Raw genomic sequence first — 24,184 nt, 5'->3', positions numbered from 1 at the left:
GGAGTTATTCAGCCATCTCACAGTTCTTGGGCCTCTCCTGTCATCCTGGTCCCCAAGAAGGATGGTACAACACGATTATGCGTTGACTACAGATGACTAAATGATGCCACCAAGAGTGATGCTTATCCAATTCTCAGGATTGATGATCTATTGGATCATCTGGCCAGTGCCCAATTTGTGACCACGTTAGACTTGAGCAAAGGGTACTGGCAGATACCCCTAACGGAGGACGCTCGGGAGCGCTCAGCCTTCATTACTCCATTTGGGCTTTATGAGTTCCTGGGAATGCCCTATGGGATGAAAACTGCCCCCGCTACTTTCCAGAGACTGGTGGATCGACTGTTACAACAATGTCAGGACTTTGCCTGTGCTTACTTAGACGACATTGCCATTTTTAGCACAACCTGGGAGGAACATCTTAAACACTTGGGCATAGTGCTGGACTGTATCCTTACTGCAGGACTGACCATTTGCCCTGATAAGTGCCAAATAGGGATGGCTGAGGTGCAGTACCTCGGGCATAGAGTAGGGGGTGGGACACTAAGGCCTATGCCTGCCGAGGTGGAAGCCATTAGCAACTGGTGTAGACCCCAGACTAAAAAGCAGGTACTTGCATTTTTAGGAACTGCTGGATACTATCGCAAATTTGTTTCTAACTTCAGCACCCTAGCCAAGCCCCTAACCGACCTGACCCGCAAGAACATGCCTAGGAATTTGACGTGGACGACGGCATGCGAGGATGCCTTTTCAGCGTTAAAGACCGCCCTCGTCACTGCTCCTGTTTTGTCTGCCCCGGATTACAAACGCAGGTTCCTCGTGCAGGCAGATGCATCCACCTTTGGGATTGGGGCAGTACTTAGCCGGAGAAGAACATCCTGTTGCCTTTGCCAGTCGGAAACTACTGGATCGGGAAGTTGCCTATGCCACTATTGAAAAGGAGTGCCTTGCCATTGTATGGGCGCTACAAAAATTGCAGCCATACTTGTATGGCAGAGACTTTACAATCGTTACAGACCACAACCCCCTCACATGGCTGAATCGCGTATCAGGGGACAATGGAAGATTGCTGCGGTGGAGCTTGTCCTTACAACCCTACAGCTTCTCCATCCAATACAAGCGGGGAAGCCAACACCAGAACGCCGATGGACTGTCTCGACAGGAAGAACCATAGGCTCCCCAGGCCGACCTACCCCTGCCACTGTACAAGGAACTATAAATTACTGAGCAATGTGGACTAAAGTGAGCAGGCCAGAGGTCTGTGTAGACCTCATGGCGTGCTCACTTATTATGGGGGGGGAGAGGTTGGGATGGTGTGATATGATATGTGGATGTCATTTTTTGTATATTCCTATTTTTCTATTTCAGTTATTTTCACAGTGTTTTTCTTATTACATTGTAAGTCTACAGCCTCACTGTATCTGTCTCTTGATGACCCCCCTGTAGTGCATTAATCCCTAAGGCCCTTTGTTCTCCTCTGGGGGGCCTGGAAACCGCCCCAACTTGTTTGACTTTCCCTGGACAAGGAAGGGGGTGGAGAGAGAACAGGAGCTGGGCAAGTCAGTTCCGGTGTGGACAGGATCGTGTAAAGACTGCATTTCAGAGAGAAGGACCCATTTTATCCTCTGGTGCTAGAGTTTTGGAATCTCGTTTCCCTGGACATTTTATCCTGTTACTGGACTGCATTCTTATTCTGGACTATCTCATCCTTCGTGTGGTGGACTGAATATGGACCTTTTCGTATTTTTGCCTGAATAAAGGTCTTGGAATTGTTCACTCTTCTCTTGCTCTGTTGATTGTGTGATACCAGAGAAGGACCCCGTGACACCAAGTATTGAGTGCTTTTACTGATCAGACATTGCAGGAGGACGACATTTCAGATTTTACAATCATTTTTCAAGTTGGTGTTATATAGTATTCTAATTTACTGAGATCATGACTTTTGGGTTTTCATTGACTGTAAGCCATAATCATCATAATTACCAGAAATAAACCCGTGACATAGATCACTCTGTGTGTAATGACTGCAAAGACCTGTGTGTCGTAAGCAGTGCCTTCCCGCCTCCCACCAATCCCATAATAACAAAACACCGACAAGCATGGATGGGTTGAACAGGTCGGTCACAGTTTATTAATAAGCAGAGAGAGGCAAGAACAATTCGCAACGGACTCAAGAACTGAGAGGTTACGAACCTTGCCCCCCTATACACTACCGCTGTGACAGAATAAAAAGATAACATGAATAATGAATTTGCATAAAATCAAATATATACAATTTTTTTTTTTTATATATATAAATTTTAAACAACATTAGCGCCGCACATCTGCTACTCTATAAGGGAGGGAGGGTGGGACAAAAGCTCCTAGATATCAGCCGGAGAGGAAATAGAAAGAACCCCACCCCAGCACCTGAATTTAACCCCTGAGGGTGTGGCCAGATGCCCCTTCCTCTCTTTCCGTTGGTCAGTGGGGCGTCCTAATTATGGCATCACCTGGGGGGAGTAGTGGGAAGGGGGAGGCACTGCATGAGTTCGCTTATCATCAAATCCATGGGGGCTCTACAGTCAGAGGCACTATCCTTATTCAGGACAGTGCCTGCCAGACTGCAGAGACCTGTGTGTCGTAAGCAGTGCCTTCCCGCCTCCCATCAATCCCATAATAACAAAACACCGACAAGCATGGATGGGTTGAACAGGTCTTTCACAGTTTATTAATAAGCAGAGAGAGGCAAGTACAATTCGCAACGGACTCAAAGCTGTAAGCCTGTGACCGCTGGGCACATCGGCTGATGAGAGATTACGAACCTTGCCCCCCTCTACGCTTCTGCTATGGAGGATCATGTGTATGACCTACACAGGACTCCGACCCCCACACAACATCATTAAGGCCTGTTCAACCCCGTCCTGCAAATTAGTTAAAAACATATCTAGCCCGATATCTGTTAGATGAACGCCGTCGGGTCTCAGGAGGGATGAGATGTCTTCTTCCAGGTTGTGGTGGTGAACCACGATGCCGTAGTTCTCTTTGACAAACATTGCCATCTTTGCGTTTATCCTTCTCCTTGACTTGTCGATGGCCTTAAGGTCTTTAGGTCTGTGCCAGACCGTTCGTGATATTATATCGGACCACACCACCACCATATCTGGTATCAAGCAAACAGCCCGCTTGATGTCAGTTCTCATTGTCGTGAAGAGCTCCGCACCTGTTGTCTTGCACAAATCATTACCACCAGCATGTAACACCAATATCAGCGGCCCTTTTGCCATTTTTGCCAGTTGACCTCTATTTGTGGGAAGTAAAATTTCATTCCACCAAGGCGTATCTCTGCTCTTTTGCACGCCCATTAAATAAAAGAATGTCCCAATACCCAAACTGTGGACTTATGACCTCCTGTAAGAAACAAGATGTGTTATAGCAGGTCTGGTCTTATGTATCTTGCTAAGCATGCGGATTTCCAACGGCCCAATCTCTGTACTTCAGCTTCTGCTACACCGGCCCTAGCTGCTTCAGTGGCCGCTCCGATTCTAAAAGAATGCGTTCCTTTAGGGTCTACACTGACAGCTTGTAGACATTGCTTAAAAATTGTGTGAAATTGATATTTAGTAAGCGGGGACCCGTCGGTGTGAGAAAGGAAAAATCTACTTTCGTGCCTAATAGCTGCGTAGTGTCTGACTATTTTGACCGGGCATATGGGGCCGTCTAGAGCCTTGACCAGGACCCACGGCCCTCTACCGGTGGGGTCACATTTTGATTTCCGCACTCTAATGCGTAGAGCGTCGCTGCATATTGCGAGATCCTCATTAATTAACCCGCCTATCGATGCTGTTTTAGAATGCGGCACTAGTTCACTAATTCGCAGCGCCCCGAAGAATGCGATTGCAAACGCTGCAGATATTAGGGCTGATTCGTATTGTGGCTTGCATACCGTTTTAGATATTGTTATCATATCATGCAACAGACTTAAAGAAACGGGGCGACGACATTCCTGACTAAGTTGAAGCCTTTTCCAGCCTTTAACGGCTTGTTTTATGAAAAAATATTTAGTTACATCAGCCCATCCCACTAGCTGAAAGAAAAAGGCTACTCCTGATAAATAACGCTGGGCTAATGTGCCCGACGCGCCTCTACTCTTGAGCTGATTCAGGAGTTCTACCACCACGTCGCATCTCGCCTGATCACATGTATCGACTGGCCTCCCTTTAATTAGCGAGCACCACTCTTCCTATGCCTTACCATAAACCTGCCAGGTAGCCGGTGTCACTGAGGCGCGGATCAAGGGCATCAGTGATTGGCCACTGTGTCCCAGAGGGAGGGAGGACACAGTAGGCCCGCTGGTTCTGCGCTGGGAAGGAAGACTTTGAAGGCCTGCCAATCGGAAGACAACAGAGAGTTAACCATCTCATCGTCCACAGTAGACGTCACTCTGGCTCGGCACCAGATGTTGTGTCTAAGGCATAATAGTGCAAGGCGGCGCAACAGCGCAAGAATCGGTGGTGATAAGGAAGACATGCTGTTTAAACATTTTGTACTTCCTGGGTTTTTGATTAGAAATCTGATATTTGCATTTTTAAGTTTGTCACCCCATAGTTCGACTGATGTAACTATGGCAAATAACTCCCACAAAACGGGGTTGCGGCCCCATGTGGCTTAGGTCCATAGGTCCGGCCAGCTGCTTTTGCACCATTGGTTCTTGTAGATTGCGATAAAACCATTTGTGAGATCTGCACCCACCAGTAGACCTAGGGCATTGTTTAGCGTTTCCTGAGACATGACACATGTATGGCCATTGTAGGATTCCAAGAATGTCCTCCAGAGGAACAAATCCGCTTTCATTGAGCGATTAATTCTGATTCGGTGGCCCAGTTGGGCGATGCCCTTTGTAGCTAATGATAACCTGCGTGAGAAAGCTCTGCCAACTGGCATAACGCGACAGGCAAAGTTGAGTAAACCTAGTAAGGACTGCATTTGCAGGAGGGTGACTTTCTTTACAATGAGGAAATTTTTAACCATTTGGAGTGTTTTTTCCAATTTATCTGCAGGTAACCGAAAAATCATCTCATTTGTGTCTATTTCAATACCGAGGAAAGGGAGCACATTACACGGACCGAGCGTTTTCTCCGGCGATAGTGGGACACCGAAACGCCTAGAAATAAATTTAAACTTTTGAAGAAGAAAAGAACAGAGTTTAGATTCCCTAGGTCAGACGAACAAAAAGTCATCGATGTAGTGGATTGTTGAATTGCTGCCTGTTTCGTGACGCACTACCCAGTCTAAGAAGGTGCTGAAAAGCTCTAAATAGTGACAGGAAATGGAGCAGCCCATCGGTAGGCACATGTCAAAATAAAAAAGCTGGTCCACCTTACAACCCAGCAAGTGAAAGCATTCAGGGTGCACCGGTAAAAGACGGAAAGCTGACTCTATGTCGGTTTTTGCCAGTAGGGCGCCGGGCCCCGCCACCACACAAGCTCAACTGCTCTGTCAAACGAAGCGTAGGTCACCGACGAGTCTTCTGGGGGAATTGCATCATTGACCGAATCGCCTTTTGGGTAGGAAAGGTGATGTATTAGCCGATATTTACCGGGTTCTTTTTTTGGTACAATACCTAATGGCGAGATTCTGAAATTTTTAAATGGTAATGATTGAAATGGGCCCGCCATCCTGCCGAGTTCGACCTCTTTTATGATTTTTTGCTTTAAAATCTCTGGAAATTCCCAAGCTGATTTTAGATTTTTTGCCGATGTTGGTGTTCGGTTAACTTTAAAGGGGATGAAGAAACCGTACTTAAAACCGTCGTATAATTGCTGAGCAGCTTCTTTATTGGGATAAAGGCTTAGCCAGGGGCCCATTGCGGCTACGCTCACCGGGGCTTTGCCTTGTAGCAGTTCCGCTTGCGAGGCGTGTACACCTTGATGCAGGGTGTCCGCCACCGCAGGCTGAGCAGTCGTGTCTATATCTGCATGCCGCATGGAAGCGACAGTTTCCATTATCGTATAACAAGCAGGCCCTGGTCTCTGTACGACCACTGAGTTCTGGCCTGCGGCTGCTGAGAAACTAGTGGCCGTTGATGAAAAGGGGGGGGTTTATTTTGTGTAAGCATTAGTCGTAGCCAAACATCTGTCGCTTTTACACCCCATCCTAGATCTGGTTGCAGGGCTAGCCTCCTGCGGAACTCCTCGTCATAGCGCTTCCAAGCAACACCGCCATGAGACTTATAGGAGTTATATATCAAATCCTGGTATATGAATAACTCAGAGCAGCGTTCTGGATGTTTTTGTCCCATTATTCAGCCGAGGACTGCGAAGAAGGCCTGCAGCCAGTTGTTCATTGTATGCGCTATTTTACCTCTATTTCTATCGTATGACCACTCGCCTGTCCTCCTCTCCTTATCCACTGACTGTTGGTCCGCTGATAAGAGTGACCATATGTCTACATAGTCATTATTCCAGATCTTCTCTTTCTTCTCTAGGTCTATGTGCGTACCTAGCGGACTAATTCCGCAGAAAAAGGCATCTTTGTGTAGACTAGCTGATTGAGGTATGCGCCCGGTGACGAGATGACCTCCAGGCTGATTCAAGTGGTTGACTAGCACCCTGATGTGAGATGCCAGGTCGCTCTCTTCTGTGTTGTGTATTTTGTTATGCGTGTTGTTTATACATGACTCACCGCTGTCTGTCGCCGATCGAGTGTCTCCAGTTGAAGGAGGTACCCTGGAGATATCCTGCTCCCAGCTGGCGGCCCGATATTGCTCGGTGATAGAACTTTGATAATGTGTGGCCATGGTGGATACAGATGGATCTTCTCGGATTGATGACGACGATGGAGCACGTCGCAGCCGATGGCTGTCGTGAGCTCGTGGCAGCGCTCCCTCCTGAAATACAGATGGATCTCCTCGGATTGATGACGACGATGGAGCACGTCGCAGCCGATGGCTGTCGTGAGCTCGTGGCAGCGCTCCCTCCTGAAATACAGATGGATCTCCTCGGATTGATGACGACGATGGAGCACGTCGCAGCCGATGGCTGTCGTGAGCTCGTGGCAGCACTCCCTCCTGAATGACGGTCTGGCTGGAGGTCGCAAGATGTTCATCGATGCACCTCCGGCTACTGGTGTGGGGTGGAGATTTCGTGCGACGTCTTCTGCTGGTTGTCCAAGAACGCCTGCTGCGGTGCCCCTCGGAGGCATCGGACCGTCCAGATGTGGAAGGTGACCTCCATCTGGAGGAGCGTGACCTGTGGTGGCTCCTGTTGGAGCTACGCCTTCGCCTGTAAGGGGAACAGCGACAAACAGAGGGACAGCGAGAATGGTGGTGGAGGGAATCCGCTGAGGAAGGAATATGGAATGCTTCACGAATTTGTGTGTCATCCTTGCGCAGGGCCATGCTAATCTTCTCTGTATCGTTCCAATTTTAGTATATGTTGGTGTTATATAGTATTCTTATTTGCTGAGATCATGACTTTTGGGTTTTCATTGACTGTAAGCCATAATCATCATAATTACCAGAAATAAACCCGTGACATAGATCACTCTGTGTGTAATGACTCTATATAATGAGTTTTACTTTTTGTATTGAAGAACTGAAATAAATTCACTTTTTGATGATATTCTAATTTTGTGAGAAGCACCTGTAGATATAAATGCTGTCCCATAACATTCCCTTTATAAACGAGCTGCAGACAATCACCCCAGACCGAATTGTGGACCTCATTTAGTGGAAATGGGGACCAGGAATGAGAGTATACTCATTTACCCTTTCATTACATAATTGTTGGTATTACTAGTGTATAGTATATGTGTTATGACAACGCTATGTAAAGAGACGTAAGATCAGACATCATATACCGTCAGTTATCACATCTGCAGAATATCACCGGGCTCTTCCAGTAATCATATATGACGAGATTTACGGACAAGATGTCCGTCAGTGAATGGGATTCATCCTCTCCAGGCTCTCATAGCATGGGGAAGTATGTGACGGAAAAATGTGTGTAATAATAAAAAGGAGGAATTAATATGGGAAATATTTATACTAATTATTAGGCAATTATCTCTCCCTCTATATCTCTGATAATTCAGTATTTTATCCTTCGCTTTCTAAGTGTTAGCCATAAAAGCAATAACACAGGTGTTGTCCCTGATATAGAGCTGTCTGGGTGGTGCGCTTTCTTTCACTGGTTTTGAGAGTTTAGTTATTGGACAGATCTAGTGAAGGACTTGTGCAGAATTCATCATTCATGACTTCTCTCTTAGGTAATGTAGCAATTCCTATTTTCTCATCTTTGTGGTTGTAATAAAACTTGTGACTGGGCATCTGAGATCAGACGAGCCCCGTACACTGACAGCCACCTGCTGCGCACCGTTATCGCTGATCGGTCGACTCTCTGAGTTTCTCCTAAAACTTCTCATACAGGTTTCCACATCACTTGTGACACCTTTCATGCTGCTTATAGAATAATTGTGTCTTTATTATTTCCTCCTCGTTATCACATTGCTATCAGTGGCTCGCCTATTACATCCTCTATTTAGTCAACTGAGCCTTCAGTCTTCTATCATCTTAGGGCGACCAAACAGCGCCCATCAGCCCCGATGACGTCATCCTAACTACAGTGCCATCACCTACTGTTAGAAATGCTCTCTGTGTAACCTTAGGACTTAGTATAGTTTCTTAGCATATTGACAGGTTTATATAGGTTTTCAGATATGCCTCGTTCTTGCAAGTGCATAGTCTTCACTAAATATGCAAAGTCATTTTTGCATCACAGGCAAAACTTGACAACCATTATAAGGAAAGCCTACGACCTGTACCTGGCAGCAGAATAGAACATCAGGACAAGAGATGGGCTCCACACGTATGATGCAATAGATAGGAGTCACATCATATGCAGTGGTGGCATGCGTACAGGCAATCTATGCATTTTGCAGTGCCAATGATCTGGAGAGTGCCAACCCATCACTCTACAAATTACGAGGGTCTGGATAATGTTACTGCCTTCCCATGGGGGTCTGTATGACATCAGTTACGTACAATATGGCTCACTCATCTCCTCATCTCTGCAGATAATATTTATAGTATTTGATGCAAATTTTCAGTGGTGATAAGAGACAGGAGAGAAAACATCATTATGGAAATGATAAGGAATCGCTAATGACACCATAATGATGGGTAAAGAGCGTAGGTCGATTGCATGAGGGGCCAGACATATAGTTTACATAACCATGTATCAATATGCAAACACTTCTGAGGTGTAAAGGCCCCATCACACTAAGCGACTTACCAGCGATCCCGACACCGATATCAATGTGTCAGTATCGCTAGTAAGTCGCTATGTGATCGCTGGTGAGCTGTCACACAGACAGCTTCACCAGCGATCAGCACAGCGATGCCGAGTGCCCTTCATCGCTGGCCATCGCTGTAAAAAATAGAATCAAAATAAAAAATATAGTTATTCTCACCTTCCGACGTCGCGTTCAGCCATCCCGCCTCTCTCCACGCTCCGGTCCCAGTAATCCTTTGCACGAATGACCGCAAGATGTCACGGTCTCAAGGGATAACAAAGTCTCGCGGAGCGTGGATAGAGGCAGGATGGCTGAACGGGACGTCGGAAGGTGAGAATAACAATATTTTTTATTTTTTTTATTATTTTTTACACCTGATCGCTGGTCTCCCGCCTGTCACACACAGCGATGCGTGCTGGCCAGCGGGAGACCAGCGACCAAAGAAATGTCCAGAGGTTTCTTCCAGTGATCAGTGATACCGGCAGGGGGGCCGCTCGCTGATCGCTGTCACACACAGCAATCTCGCTGGTGAGATCGCTGTTACGTCACAAAAGTTGTGACTCAGCAGCGATCTCGCTACCGAGATCGCTTAGTGAGACGGGGCCTTTAGTGGACCACTACACAGCATCTCTGTTACATACGTGTTATATCATAGAATCATAGAATCATAGAATCGTAGAGTTGGAAGGGACCTCCTGGGCCATCTGGTCGAACCCCCTGCTCAAAGCAGGATTCGCTAAATCATCCCAGTCAGATGTCTGTCCAGCCTCTGTTTGAAGACTTCCATTGAAGGAGAACTCACCACTTCTCGTGGCAGCCTGTTCCACTCATTGATCACTCTAACTGTCAAAAAGTTTTTTCTAATATCTAATCTGTGTCTCCTCCCATTCAGTTTCATCCCATTGCTTCTAGTCTTTCCTTGTGCAAATGAGAATAAAGATGATCCTTCTACAATGTGACAGCCATTTAGATATTTGTAGACAGCTATTAAGTCTCCTCTCAGACTTCTGTTTTGCAAACTAAACATTCCCAAATCCTGCAACCTTTCCTCATAAGACAGGGTTTGCAGACCGGTCACCATTCTGGTTGCTCTTTTCTGAACTTGCTCCGTCACATACGTGTTATATTCGTGTTGTAAGGATTGTACTCTCAGGTGCGACAGAAGGAAAACAGGAGGCACGTTCCTTTCAAAGTTCATGTGGGTTTATTTGCTTCATAATCCCAGAAGCAGCAACAAAACGTAAACTGTTATGAATGAGTAGCCGAGGAGGAAATAAAAAACAAACAAGCTAAGTCTCAGAAAACCAAAGAGGTTGGTAACTATGCAGACTGCAGCCCCTGATCCTAACACGCAACTAGCAGCAGTCGTGGAGCGTTCCTACGGTGGTCCTAGACGCCTCGTCACAACCGGAGAACTAAATAAGCCTAAAGCAGGAAAAGAGGAAAATTAACTGCCCCAGAGCAGACCCCAAAGGAGAGACATCCCCCCACATGTATTGACGGTTAAACCAGATGAAAACACAAACAAAGGCAGGAAAATAGGCTGAGCAAACGATGGGGCCAAACTAACTAGAAAGGACAGGAAAGGAAAGGAACTGTCTGCAATCTGTCAAAAAAACCTACAAAAATGTCAAATACAACTGATAGCAAAATTAACCCTGAAGTCACTAGACTAACCACAATCAGCACTCTGAATTATTCTGAGACAGAGCAAAAAGAGACCAATCTAATAAGGGGCAAAAGAAGACAAATTGGCATCTGGCTGACCACACAAAAAACTGAAATGACCAACAAGAGCAAGTGTGAACATTAGCAAAAAACAAACTTATCTTGAGAAGACTGGAACAGAGCTGAGTCCTAGACCTGAGAAGCAGACTGAATCACCAGCACTAGGATAGGGCATCGGCTGTCTTATATCCATTCTGATACTCCAGAGATCCAATCGTTATCTTCCTCACCAGGTGGCAGATCACTACCACTTAAACCAACCTCTCTATCTCCTGTCACCACCAGAGGGAGAACGGAAGGGGAACTCTCAACTGGTGGAGCAGAAAATGAGCTCATAACAATACCCCCCCCTTGAGGAGGGGTCACCGAATCCTCATCCATGCCACCAGGCCGATCAGGATGGGCCCGGTGAAAAGCACGAACCAATTTATTGGCATGAATATCAGAGGCAGAGACCCAAGAATTATCCTCCTGGCCATAACCCTTCCATTTGATCAAATACTGGAGTCTCCGTCTAACCAAACGAGAATCCAATATTTTCTCTCTCTCATATTCCATATTGCCTTTAACCAACACAGGGTCAGGAGGTGCCGCCACAGGAACTACTGGCTCAACAAACCTCTTCAACAGTGATTTGTGAAATACGTTATGGATTTTGAACGTAACTGGAAGAGCCAGTCGAAAAGAAACAGGATTAAGAATCTCCAAAATCCTATAAGGTCCAATAAATCTTGGCTTAAATTTTGGAGATGCAACCTTCATAGGAATATTCTTAGACGACAACCAAACCATATCACCCACTTTAAATCGGGGACCAATGGTCCTATGCCGGTTGGAAAAACACTGGGCCTTTTCCTGAGAGAGTGACAATTTATCCACCACTTGGTCCCATATCTGCTGCATTCTAACAACCACAGTGTCCACACCTGGGCAGGATGAAGATTCCACTTGCCATGAAGAGAATCGGGGATGAAACCCAAAATTACAGAAAAAGGGTGACATCAAGGTGGCAGAACTAGCTCTATTGTTCAGCACAAATTCGGCCAAGGGCAAAAATGAGACCCAATCATCTTGATCAGCAGATATAAAACATCTTAAATAAGACTCCAGGGTCTGGTTTGTTCTCTGTCTGCCCATTGGTCTGGGGATGAAACGCAGAGGAGAAGGATAACTGAATTTCCAGATTGGAACAAAAGGCTTTCCAAAATCTGGAAACAAACTGGACCCCTCTATCGGACACAATGTTCTCAGGAATCCCGTATAACCGAACCACCTGTTGTAAACACAAGGGTACCAACTAAGTGGAAGATGGCAACTTTGGGAGTGGTACAAGATGGATCATCTTCGAAAATGTTTCACAAATTACGCAGATAACAGTCATTCTCTGAGAGACAGGAAGATCAGAAATAAAATCCATTGAGATATGGGTCCATGGCCTCTTGGGCACCGGCAGGGGCATCAGCAACCCACTAGAACGAGAACAGGGTTTAGACCGAGAACAAGTCCCACAGGACGGTACAAAATTCCTGACATCACGAGATAAGGAAGGCCACCAAAACGACCGACTCACCAAATCTCTGGTACCAAAAATACCTGGATGACCAGCCAATGCGGAGCAATGGACTTCAGACATCACTCTCTTTCTCCACTGGTCCGGAACATACAATCTTCCCATAGGGCAACGCTCAGGATTATCCTCCTGAAATTCCTCCAGGGCGCATCTCAAATTGGGCGAAATGGCAGAAAGAACTACCCCCTCACCTAGGATAATAGTAGGCTTGGTCACATTAAGAGAATCAGCAAAGAAACTCCTAGAAAGGGCATCTGCCTTAACATTCTTAGTGCCTGGAAGAAAAGAGACCACAAAATTAAAACGCGTGAAAAACAAGGCCCATCTAGCCTGTCTAGGATTCAAGCGTTTGGCCGACTCCAGATAAGTCAGATTCTTGTGATCAGTCAGGACCACAAATTGATGTCTAGCTCCCTCCAACCAATGTCTCCACTCCTCAAATGCCCATTTCATGGCCAACAATTCCCGATTCCCCACGTCATAGTTGCGTTCAGATGGGGAGAACTTTCGAGAAAAGAAGGCACAGGGATTCATCTTAGAAGTCACAGGGTCTTTTTGGGACAAAACAGCTCCTGCACCAATCTCAGAAGCATCTACCTCCACTTGAAATGGAAGTGAGACATCAGGTTGCCGTAAAACTGGAGCTGAAGTAAACCTCCGCTTAAGCTCCTGAAATGCTGAGACAGCCTCAGGAGACCAATTCAGCACATCAGCGCCCTTCTTGGTCAGATCAGTCAGTGGTTTGACAATACTAGAAAAATTACCTATAAATTTACGATAGAAATTAGCAAAACCCCAAAACTTCTGAAGAGCCTTCAAAGAAGTAGGCTGAACCCAATCATAAATGGCCTGTACCTTGGATGGGTCCATTTCAATAGTCGATGGAGATAAGATAAATCCCAAAAATGAAATCCTCTGTACACCAAAGAGGCATTTCGATCCCTTAACCCCTTCACCCCCAAGGGTGGTTTGCACGTTCATGACCGGGCCAATTTTTACAATTCTGACCACTGTCCCTTTATGAGGTGATAACTCTGGAACGCTTCCATGGATCCCGGTGATTCTGACGTTGTTTTCTCGTGACATATTGTACTTCATGTTAGTGGTAAAATTTCATTCAAATAACTTGCGTTTATTTGTGAGAAAAACGGAAATTTGGTGAAAACTTTGAAAATGTTGCAATTTTCCAACTTTGAATTTTTATGCCCTTAAATCACAGAGATACGGCACACAAAAAATTTGATATCTAACATTTCCCACATGTTTACTTTACATCAGCACAATTTTGGAACGAAAAATTTTTTTTGTTAGGAAGTTATAAGGGTTAAAAGTTGACCAGCGATTTCTCATTTTTACAACACCATTTTATTTTTAGGACCACATCACATTTGAAGCCACTTTGAGGGGTCTATATGATAGAAAATACCCAAAAGTGACACCACTCTAAAAACTGCACCCCTTAAAGTGCTCAAAACCACATTCAAGAAGTTTATTAACCCTTTAGGTGCGTCACAGGAATTTTTTTGAATATTTAAAAAAAAATGAACATCTAACTTTTTTTCATAAAAAAAATACTTCAGGTTCAATTTTTTTTATTTTACCAAGGGTAACAGGAGAAATTGGACTGCAAAAGTTATTGTGCAATTTGTCCTGAGTACGCAGATACCTGATATGTGGGGGAGAACCACTGTTTCGGTGCATGGCAGAGCTCAGAACGGAAGGAGCGCCGTTTGACTTTTTCAATGCAAAATTGGCTGGAATTCAGATTGGACGCCATGTCACGTTTGGAGAGTCCCTGATGTACCTAAACAGTGGAAACCCCCTACAAGTGACCCATTTTGGAAACTAGACCCCCCAAGGAACTTATCTAGATATGTGGTGAGAACTTTGAACCCACAAGGGCTTTACAGAAGTTTATAACGTACAGCGGTACAATTAAAAAATCATATTTTTTCCACAAAAATGATCTTTTCACCCTCAATTCTTATTTTTCTGAAAGTAACAGGACCCTAAAAGATATTGTGCAATTTATCCTGAGTACGCTGATACCCCACATGTGGGTGTAAACATCTATTTGGGCGCATGGCAGAGCTCGGAAGGGAAGCAGCGCCATTTGACGTTTTTGGCTGGAATTGAGATCGGACACCATGTCGCGTTAGGAAAGCCCCTGATGTACCAAAACAGTAGAAACCCCCCACAAATGACCCCATTTTGGAAACTAGACCCCCCAAGGAACTTATCTAGATGTGTAGTGAGCACTTTGAACCCCCCAGTGCTTCACTGAAGTTTATGACGTCCGGGCGTGAAAATAAAAAAATCGTATTTTTTCCACAAACATCATCTTTTAGTCCCCATTTTTTTATTTTCCCAAGGGTAACAGGAGAAATTGAACCCCAAAAGTTGTTGTCAAATTTGTCCTGAGTACGCTGACACCCCATATGTGGGAGAAAACTACTGTATGGGCACACGTCGGGGCTCGGAAGGGAAGTAGTGACGTTTTGGAATGCAGACTTTGATGGAATGGTCTGCCGGTCATGTTGCCTTTGGAGAGCCCCTAATGTACCTAAACAGTGGAAACCCCCCACAAATGACCCCATTTTGAAAACTAGACCCACTAAGGAACTTATCTAGATGTGAGGTGAGCACTTTGAACCCCCAAGGGCTTCACTGAAGTTTATAATGCCAGGGCATGAAAATAAAAAAATCGTATTTTTTCCAGAAACATGATCAATTAGTCCCCAATTTTTTCATTTTCCCAAGGGTAACAGGAGAAATTGGACCCCCAAAAGTTGTTGTCCAATTTGGCCTGAGTACGCTGACACCCCATATGTGGGAGAAAACTACTGTATGGACACATGTCGGGGCTCGGAAGGGAAGCAGTGACGTTTTGGAATGCAGACTTTGATGGAATGGTCTGCGGGTGTCATGTGCGTTTGGAGAGCCCCTGATGTACCTAAACTATTGAAACTCCCCACAAGTGACCCCATTTTGGACACTAGACCCCCCACGGAACTTATCTAGATGTGTGGTGAGCACTTTGAACCCCCAAGTGCTTCACAGAAGTTTATAACACTCGGATGTGAAAATAAAAAAATCATTTTTTTTCCACAAAAATGATATTTTTGCCCCCAATTTTTTATTTTCCTAAGGGTAACAGGAGAAATTGGACCCCAAAAATTGTTTTGCAATTTGTCCTGAGTAGGCTGATACCCTACATGTGGGGGTAAAACACTGTTTGGGCGCATGGCAGAGCTTGGAAGGGAAGGAGCACCATTTGACTTTTTCAACTCAGAATTGGCTGGAATTGAGATCAGACGCCATGTTGCATTTGGAGAGCCCCTGATGTGCCCAAACAGTGGAAACCCCCAATAATAACTCCAATCCTAACCCCAACACACCCCTAACCCTAATCTGAGCCCTAACCCTAGCCCTAGCCCTAAACCTAGCCCTAACCCTAACCCTAGCCCTAACCCTAACCCTAACCCTAGCCCTAACCCTAGCCCTAGCCCTAAGGCTGTGTGCACACGCTGCGGATTTTGCTGCAGTTCCGCAGCGGTTTTGGCTGCTGCGGACCCGCAGCAGTTTCTGCTGCGGTGTACAGTACCATGATTCCCTATGGGAATCAAAAACCGCAGTGCAGACGGTGCGGAATATTCCGCGCGGATTATCTGCGGTTTTCAATCCGCAGAAAGAATTGACATGTCAATTCTTTCTGTGGATTCTCCTGCGGTTTGCCATCTCCTCTATTGAGGAGATGAAAAACCGCAGGGCAAAACCGCAGAGCAATCCGCAGGTAAAACCGCAGGTCTTTTGACCTGCGGTTTCACCTGCGGATTTTACAAAATCCGCGCGGATGAATCCGCACCTAATCCGCAGCGTGTGCACACAGCCTTACCCTAACGGGAAAATGGAGATAAATACTTTTTTTTTAGTTTTATTATTTTTCCCTACCTAAGGGGGTGATATCGGGGGGTTTGATTTACTATTTATGGCGGTTTTTATGTTTGGCGGCTGTCACACGCTAAAAGACGCTTTTTATTGTAAAAATAGTTTTTGCATCACCACATATTGAGAGCTATAATTTTTCCGTATTTGACCCACCGAGTCATGTGAGATCTTATTTTTTGCGGGACGAGTTGACGTTTTTATTGGTACCATTTTCGGGCATGTGACATTTTTTGATCGCTTTTTATTCCTATTTTTGGGACGCAGAATGAACAAAAACCAGCGTTTCATGAATTTCTTTTGGGGGGGTGCGTTTACACCGTTCCGCGTGCGGTAAAATTGATAAAGCGGTTTTATTCTTCGGGTCAGTACGGTTACAGCGATACCTCATTTAGGTCGTTTTTTATGTTTTTGTCGGTTTTATGCAATGAAAACTATTTTATATAAAAAATAATTATTTTTGCATCGCTTTATTCTGCGAGCTATAACTTTTTTATTTTTTCGCTGATGATGCTGTGTGGCAGCTCGTTTTTTGCGGGACAAGATGACGTTTTCAGCGGTACCATGGATATTTATATGCGTCTTTTTGATCGCGCGTTATTACACTTTTTGTTTGGCGGTATGATAATAAATCATTATTTTTTGCTTCGTTTTTTATTTTTATTTTTTAAGGGGTTCGCTAAAGGGGTTAACTAATGGGACAGTTTTATAGGGCGGGTCGCTACGGATGCGGCGATACCTAATATGTGTACTTTTATTGTTTTTTTTTTTTAATTATTTCCAAATATGGATTTATTGGGGGAATATTTTTTTTTTTTTTCCTAATTTATTTGGCGATTTTTTTTTAATTATTTTAACACTTTTTTTTATTTTCTTTTACTTTATTAAATAGTCCCAGGTGGGACATCACTGTCCTGTGACAGATCGCTGATCTGTCACATCACAGATCACTGTGACAGATCAGCGATCTGACACAGGCACTGCAAAAGGCTTCCTCATGCCTGGGCTTTGCAGGCACTGAGGAAGCCCCCGAAGGCCCCCGTCGCCATCTTGGATTCGGGGGCCTGGAGGAAAGGAGCCCCCTGCAGCAGCGCTGCACATTGCGCTGCCGTGGGGGGCTCAGGGAAGCACGGAGGGAGCCCCCTCCCTGCCGATGCTTCCCTTTAACCCCCGGTACACCGCGATCATGTTTGATCGCGGTGTGCAAGGGGTTAACCTGTCGGGGGCGGTCCGTGACCGCCCCTGACACATTGTGCCAGGTGTCAGCTGTGATAATCAGCTGACACCCGGCCGCGATCAGCGGCGCTCACCACGTTGATCGCGGTAGACGTACTATCCTGTCCACGGTCATACGGGCCCGGGTACCGTGGACGGGATAGTACGTCGGATGTCAGGAAGGGGTTAACAAACAGGGAATTCTCCCTCAAAATCCGAACCACAGTCCGGACATGCTCCACATGGGAATCCCAATTACTAGAAAAAATCAAAATATCATCCAGATAGATGATCAAAAACTTATCCACAAAGTCTCGGAAAATATCATTCATAAAGGACTGGAAGACAGAAGGGGCATTAGAGAGCCCAAAAGGCATCACCAGGTACTCAAAATGTCCCTCCGGAGTATTAAACGCCGTCTTCCATTCATCCCCGTGCTTGATGCGAATAAGATTATACGCCCCCCTGAGGTCAAGCTTAGTGAACCAGCAGGCACTCTTACCTCTGGAGAATAAATCAGACATCAGAGGTAACGGGTACTGATATTTAACCGTCATCTTGTTAAGGGAACGATAATCAATACACGGTCTTAATGAACCATCTTTCTTGGCCACAAAAAAAAAACCCAGCACCTAAGGCTGAGTGCACACGTACTTTTGGCCCTGCGGATTTTTCCGCGCAGAATGGAAGTAATCCGCAGGTCAAATGACCTGCATTTTTCCTGCGGATTTCTTCCATTTTTCATGCGGTTTTCTAGCGGTTTTCCACTGTGATTTTCCCCCTGCGAATTTGGTGACAGGGGAGATGGAAAACCGCACAAAAGAAGTAACATGCTGCGGATTTTGTACCGTGGGAAAACCGTGCGGAAAAATCCGCAGCGTCTGCACAGCGTTTTTTTTCCATTGATTTTAAGGCTACTGTACATCACAATGCAGATATGCAACGTTTCTGCGCGGTAAAATCCGCTGCGGAACCGCAGCAAATCTGCATCGTGTGCACACAGCCTAAAAGTGACGAGGATGGTCTAATATGATCCTTCTCCAACGACTCCCTAATATAGGATCGCATAGCATCATGTTCGGGTACAGATAAGTTAAAAAGCCGACCCTTGGGAAATTTACACCCAGGCATCAACTCAATTGCACAGTCATAACTTCTATGAGGAGGCAAAGACGCAGACTTACTCTCACTAAAAACATCAGAGAATTCAGCCAGATAATCAGGAATATCATGAGACTGAGGAGAGGTGGAGAAAACAGGAGCGTCCCTAAGAACACACTGACAACCCCAACTCACCACAGACACAGATTTCCAATCCAAAACTGGGTTATGAGTTTGCAACCAGGGGAACCCCAGAACAATAGTATCATGCAAATTATGCAGCACCAAAAATTTACAATTTTCCTGGTGGTCTGGGGCAACTTGCAATATTACCTGGGTCCAAAACTGAGGTTTATTCTCCGCCAAAGTAGGGGCATCATTACCCCTCAAAGGAATAGGCGTCCGCAGAGGCGTCATGGACAAACCACAATGTTTAGCAAAGTCCAAATCCATCAGATTCAGAGCTGCTCCTGAATCCACAAAAGCCTTAGTGGAAAATGTGGACAAGGAGCAGATCAGAGTAATTGCCAAAAGGAACTTAGGTTGTATACTGCCCACAGCAAATGTGTGTGCAAAACGTTTCTCTCGTTTAGGGCAGACAGAAATAGTATGAGAGGCGTCTCTACAGAAAAAGCACAGCTTATTACGCCTTCTAAACTCCCGACGTTGCGCCCTAGACAAAACCCCATCACATTGCATAGGTTCAGACATTTGTTCAAAAGGTGGCAGCGCCTCCTGTGTATTTTTACGTTCACATAAACGCCGATCAACTTGAATGGCTAATGCCATAGAGCCATCCAGACCAGAGGGAACAGGAAATCCCACCATAACATCTTTTACGGTCTCTGATAAACCTTTCAGACAATTGCTTAATCTCCATTAAGAAAAAAAAAAATCCTCCTACGGCCCCAGAGAAAAAGAGGAAAAAATGCATATAAAAAAAAAAATTCTTACACTTTTTTTTCTCTTCTCTCCTGCTTTTGAGTACCCTAGAATCTGCGGTATGGCTGGTGATTCTGTTATGAATGGGTAGCCGAGGAGGAAATAAAAAACAAACAAGCTAAGTCTCAGAAAGCTATAGAGGTTGGTAACTATGCAGACTGCAGACCCCTGATCCTAACACGCAACTAGCAGCAGTCGTGGAACGTTCCTACGGTGGTCCTAGACGCCTCGCCACAACCGGAGAACTAAATAAGCCTAAAGCAGGAAAAGAGGAAAACTAACTGCCCCAGAGCAGACCCCAAAGGAGAGACAGCCCCCCACATGTATTGACGGTTAAAACAGATGAAAACACAAACAAAGGCAGGAAAATAGGCTGAGCAAACGATGGGGCCAAACTATCTAGAAAGGACAGGAAAGGAAAGAAACTGTCTGCAATCTGCCAAAAAACCCTACAAAAATGTCCAACTCATCTGATAGCAAAATTAACCCTGAAGTCACTAGACTTCTCCCACTATATCAGCACTCTGAAATATTCTGAGACAGAGCAAAAAGAGACCAATCTAATAAGGGGCAAAAAAAAGATAATTTGACAAATAAGTGTGGAAATTCAGCACAGCCCAGCCGGGCTGGCTGACCACACAAAAAACTGAAATGACCAACAAGAGCAAGTGTGAACATTAGCAAAAAACAGACTTATCTTGAGAAGACTGGAACAGAGCTGAGTCCTAGACCTGAGAAGCAGACTGAATCACCAGCACTAGGATAGGGCGTCGGCTGTCTTATATCCATTCTGATACTCCAGAGATCCAATTGTTATCTTCCTCACCAGGTGGCAGATCACTACCACTTAAACCAACCTCTCTACCTCCTGTCACCACCAGAGGGAGAACGGAAGGGGAACTCTCAACTGGTGGAGCAGAAAATGAGCTCATAACAGTAAACAGCCTTTAGAGCAGACAACAAAGCATCAATGTCCATAGCAGGGCTCTGCTCCGCCAGGGCTGTGGGCACACAGGCTGGGTGATGTCCAGCACGCAGGATAGGTCTGGAGCCACTCACACACAGGAGGCCTTCACTCTCCCAACACACAGACCATGTGACAAACAACAGCCTCCATTACAAAGGGTGTAACCACACCCAGGTGTAAGGTATGTGGGTAGCCAGACCCACCCATCTCTGGTAGCTACCCACAAGCCGGACCCATGTGCAACAAACGACATCTCAGTGCTTACGTGCACTAAAGAAAACACTCCGTGTTACATCAGAGACCAGCCATTCCTGTGACACATACCTCCAATTGATTACGCGGCCATTAGCCTCCTTACATACTTCCCCCTCTGCCTAAAGCTGTGGGGCTTGGCACCTTCCATTACCCGACCAGAGACCCTTCTCGGTCGCCTTTGAAAGTAAACCCATCTGTCAATATCGGGCCCTGTCACTGAACCCTTTTGAAACAATATATCATCTGACTCATCACCTCCTCTGATAGAGTTGCCCTTTTTCCAGATCACCCCCATCCCCGGCGGTCAGTACGGTATTGCGATTTCCTTGCCTCCATACCTACTGTCTGGTCTGACTCTTTGTCACCACGTCCGCTACAGGGTCTCCTACCTAGGCTACTCAGCACGAAGTTAACAGAGAAGTCCCTACTTCTAACCCTTCCGTGTCCTCTTCCATTAGGCCACCTTCAGTTGTCTCTCTGTTGGCAATTTCTCCTATTGTCCTTATTAACTAGAGACCAGTCATTCCACTTATCTCTACTTCCCCTTTTAGCTTCAGATTGAGTACTTCCAGTCTTTAGAGAACTCCTCTCTATACCTCAGGTTGAAGGTGGTCACCATCTTCTTTCCATTTCCTGTTGCTGTTTATTAATCTCCAGTCTGTCAAGTCTTAGCTGCTCTACCTCTCTTAGGTACACCATCCAATATTCAAGGAGTATTCGGATATTTCTAAGACTTTCCATTGACCTGACAACAACAAATGGAACCATCCCATCTTCACCAGCTACCTGGGCTTCATCATCAGCCAGAATCCTAACCCTTGCCACACCGGACTTATTCACAATTTCCTGTATTACTTTTCCAAGTCTCCCAGTAACTTTCCTCACCATATTCCTGGGCACTTGAATGTTGTCTTCCACAAATCCCAACCGAATTTGAGCTTCCAGACGTCAAGCGGCTTCCTCATTCCTCAACAGGATCATCCATTTCGTGCAAAGACAGTGTAGGTGCATGTCACTCAGGATAGCCACCCGCTTCACTGTGATTTCCCTAGTTGACAGTATAACCAACTGCTTAGTCTCTGGCGCCCAGTTCACACTATATGCTTCCACCAACTTCCTAAAAACTTCATGCACAGAATCACTGGTACAAGCTTTTCTCAAGTCCTCGGGTACTTCCACTACACACTTGAAGAGCGAAGACTATCTCTTCAGGGACGGACAGTTCCTGCTTTGCCTGGGAAGTTTCCATCAAGTCATCTGCCACCGCCGGGTGATCGTCTTGTTCAGCCTTTAGCGCAATGTCTCCCTGAGCTTCACAATCTTCAAGACACCTCGCCAAGATGGGCATTTGTAGCTCAGCCCCTTTACCACTCTGGAACTGCCGCTGTAAATCTGCAACTAACATCTGCTTCTCTTGTAGAAGTCCCCTTAGTACTTCTTTGAGCACCTCCATATCTTCCAATATGGCCTTGTTCACTGTTTGACATGCTGACAGGTGATCCGAGTTCAGAGACTTCTTTCTCCAGCTCATTCACTCTATGTTGCTTGTCTCAAGACCTTTTCTTGCTCGACATGGTCTTTTACTGCTGCCAGGATCTCTGCTGGGTTCTCTGAATGTTTCATGTTCTCGTTCCCACACACTATCTCCCCAGCCTTGGCTTCTCTGGAGTCCTGACTCTCCACTGTCATGGGTTCACACGCCTTATCACAGTTTCCTTCTTCACCCAGGGCGCTGTTCTGGTCTCCAGCCTAACTATTGGTGGATCCACCCTTGGTCTGCTACTCCTGAGTATCACGGACTCCTGCTAAACCAGGACTTCCCAGGATTTCTTCTCCCATAGTGTTATCATCTGACCGCCCATTATCAGCAAGCGTCACTTGGAGCACTTCTGGGTTGCCCTCGCTCCTTCGGTGATGGGAAGATGTGCCAACCTTGTTGAGCCCTCACTTACTGGACCCCCTTTGGTCCGTAGAGTTACAGTCACCCCTAGAGTATGTGTCACACCCCACAGTAAGGTGACCCCTCAATGTGCTTTCTAAACTGGTGTCAACTCACGCATCACTCCCAGTCATCCTGTGGTTTACTTCAGGTCAGTACATTGGGCGGACGCATACCTTCTGTAACGGGGTCTTCTGTGCTGTAATACCTCTTACATTACCACCCCGTTTCTCAGGAGGTTCACTCTGCTTCTCCTCACATCTGAATGAAGGATGCTGGTTCGAAAGGCTTTGTAACATGGGAACATATAAAAGATCACTGCTACTCCATGTATTTCCAGTGTAACAACATTTTACTCATCAGTCTCAGAATATATATACATACAGAGGGCAGGACAATCAATGTGTGTCGCGCCGTTAGATAACAGGCTCCAATTAAGACGCCAGACGTACATTACAATAGCCGTGGGATTTACAAAGGTGGGGGGAGGTCAGAAGTGGGATATCTCGTTTACCTCTGCCCAGGGGGTCGCAGCCGGTCGGTTGCTGCATTAAGGGCATACATCTCCTATTCGGTGTGCTGGGGGGTTCTGTAACACGGCTCCCCCTTTTCAGCGACGCGATCGGCATACACAGTCTGATCCTTAATGGATGGGCTTGGGGATGACAGAAGTCTATGAGGTTAGTACAAGTTCCGTTTGTTGACTTAGTCCATCGGCATTACCATTTTGTTTGCCGGGTCTGTAGTGGATGGTGAAGACTAGAGGTTGTAGGGCTAAACTCCACCGCAATAATATGGCGTTGTCTTCAGAGACCTGATTAAACCACACTAGGGGATTATGGTCCGTTAGGATGGAAAACTGTCGTCCATACAAATATGGTTGTAACTTCTTGAGTGCCCATACCACTGCTAGGCACTCCTTCTCGATGGCCGCATAGCTTACTTCACGGGGCAATAGTTTCCGACTCAGGTAAGCTACCGGGTGGTCTTGACTGTCCGGCCCGACTTGGCTCAGCACTGCCCCCAATCCAAACATAGAAGCGTCTGTGTGAATAAGGAAATGTTTAGTTGGATCGGGTGCGGCCAATACCGGGGTATTTGTGAGGGCGTCCTTTAGCTGGCAGAAGGCTTCCTCACACTCGGGGGTCCAGGTTACCTGGCAGGGGAGGTTCTTATGGGTCAGATCAGTGACGGGCTTGGCTACGCTGGTGTAATTGGGGACAAATTTCCTATAATACCCTGCTGTCCCTAG

General features: G+C 45.8%; 1 protein-coding gene and 1 pseudogene across 3 annotated transcripts in view; both read right to left on the bottom strand.

Moving 5' to 3' along the window:
• Positions 1-24,184, bottom strand: part of LOC141076078 (IgGFc-binding protein-like) — a 364,579-nt gene that overhangs the window by 279,979 nt on the left and 60,416 nt on the right. The window lies entirely within an intron of this gene.
• LOC141076082 (U6 spliceosomal RNA) lies at positions 7,325-7,424 on the bottom strand (annotated as a pseudogene).

The sequence above is a fragment of the Dendrobates tinctorius genome, unplaced genomic scaffold (genome assembly GCF_039654945.1).
Source record: "Dendrobates tinctorius isolate UK_male_01 unplaced genomic scaffold, ASM3965494v1 ptg000386l, whole genome shotgun sequence".
Lineage (NCBI taxonomy): Eukaryota > Metazoa > Chordata > Amphibia > Anura > Dendrobatidae > Dendrobates > Dendrobates tinctorius.
This window is presented reverse-complemented; position numbering and strand designations above follow the sequence as displayed.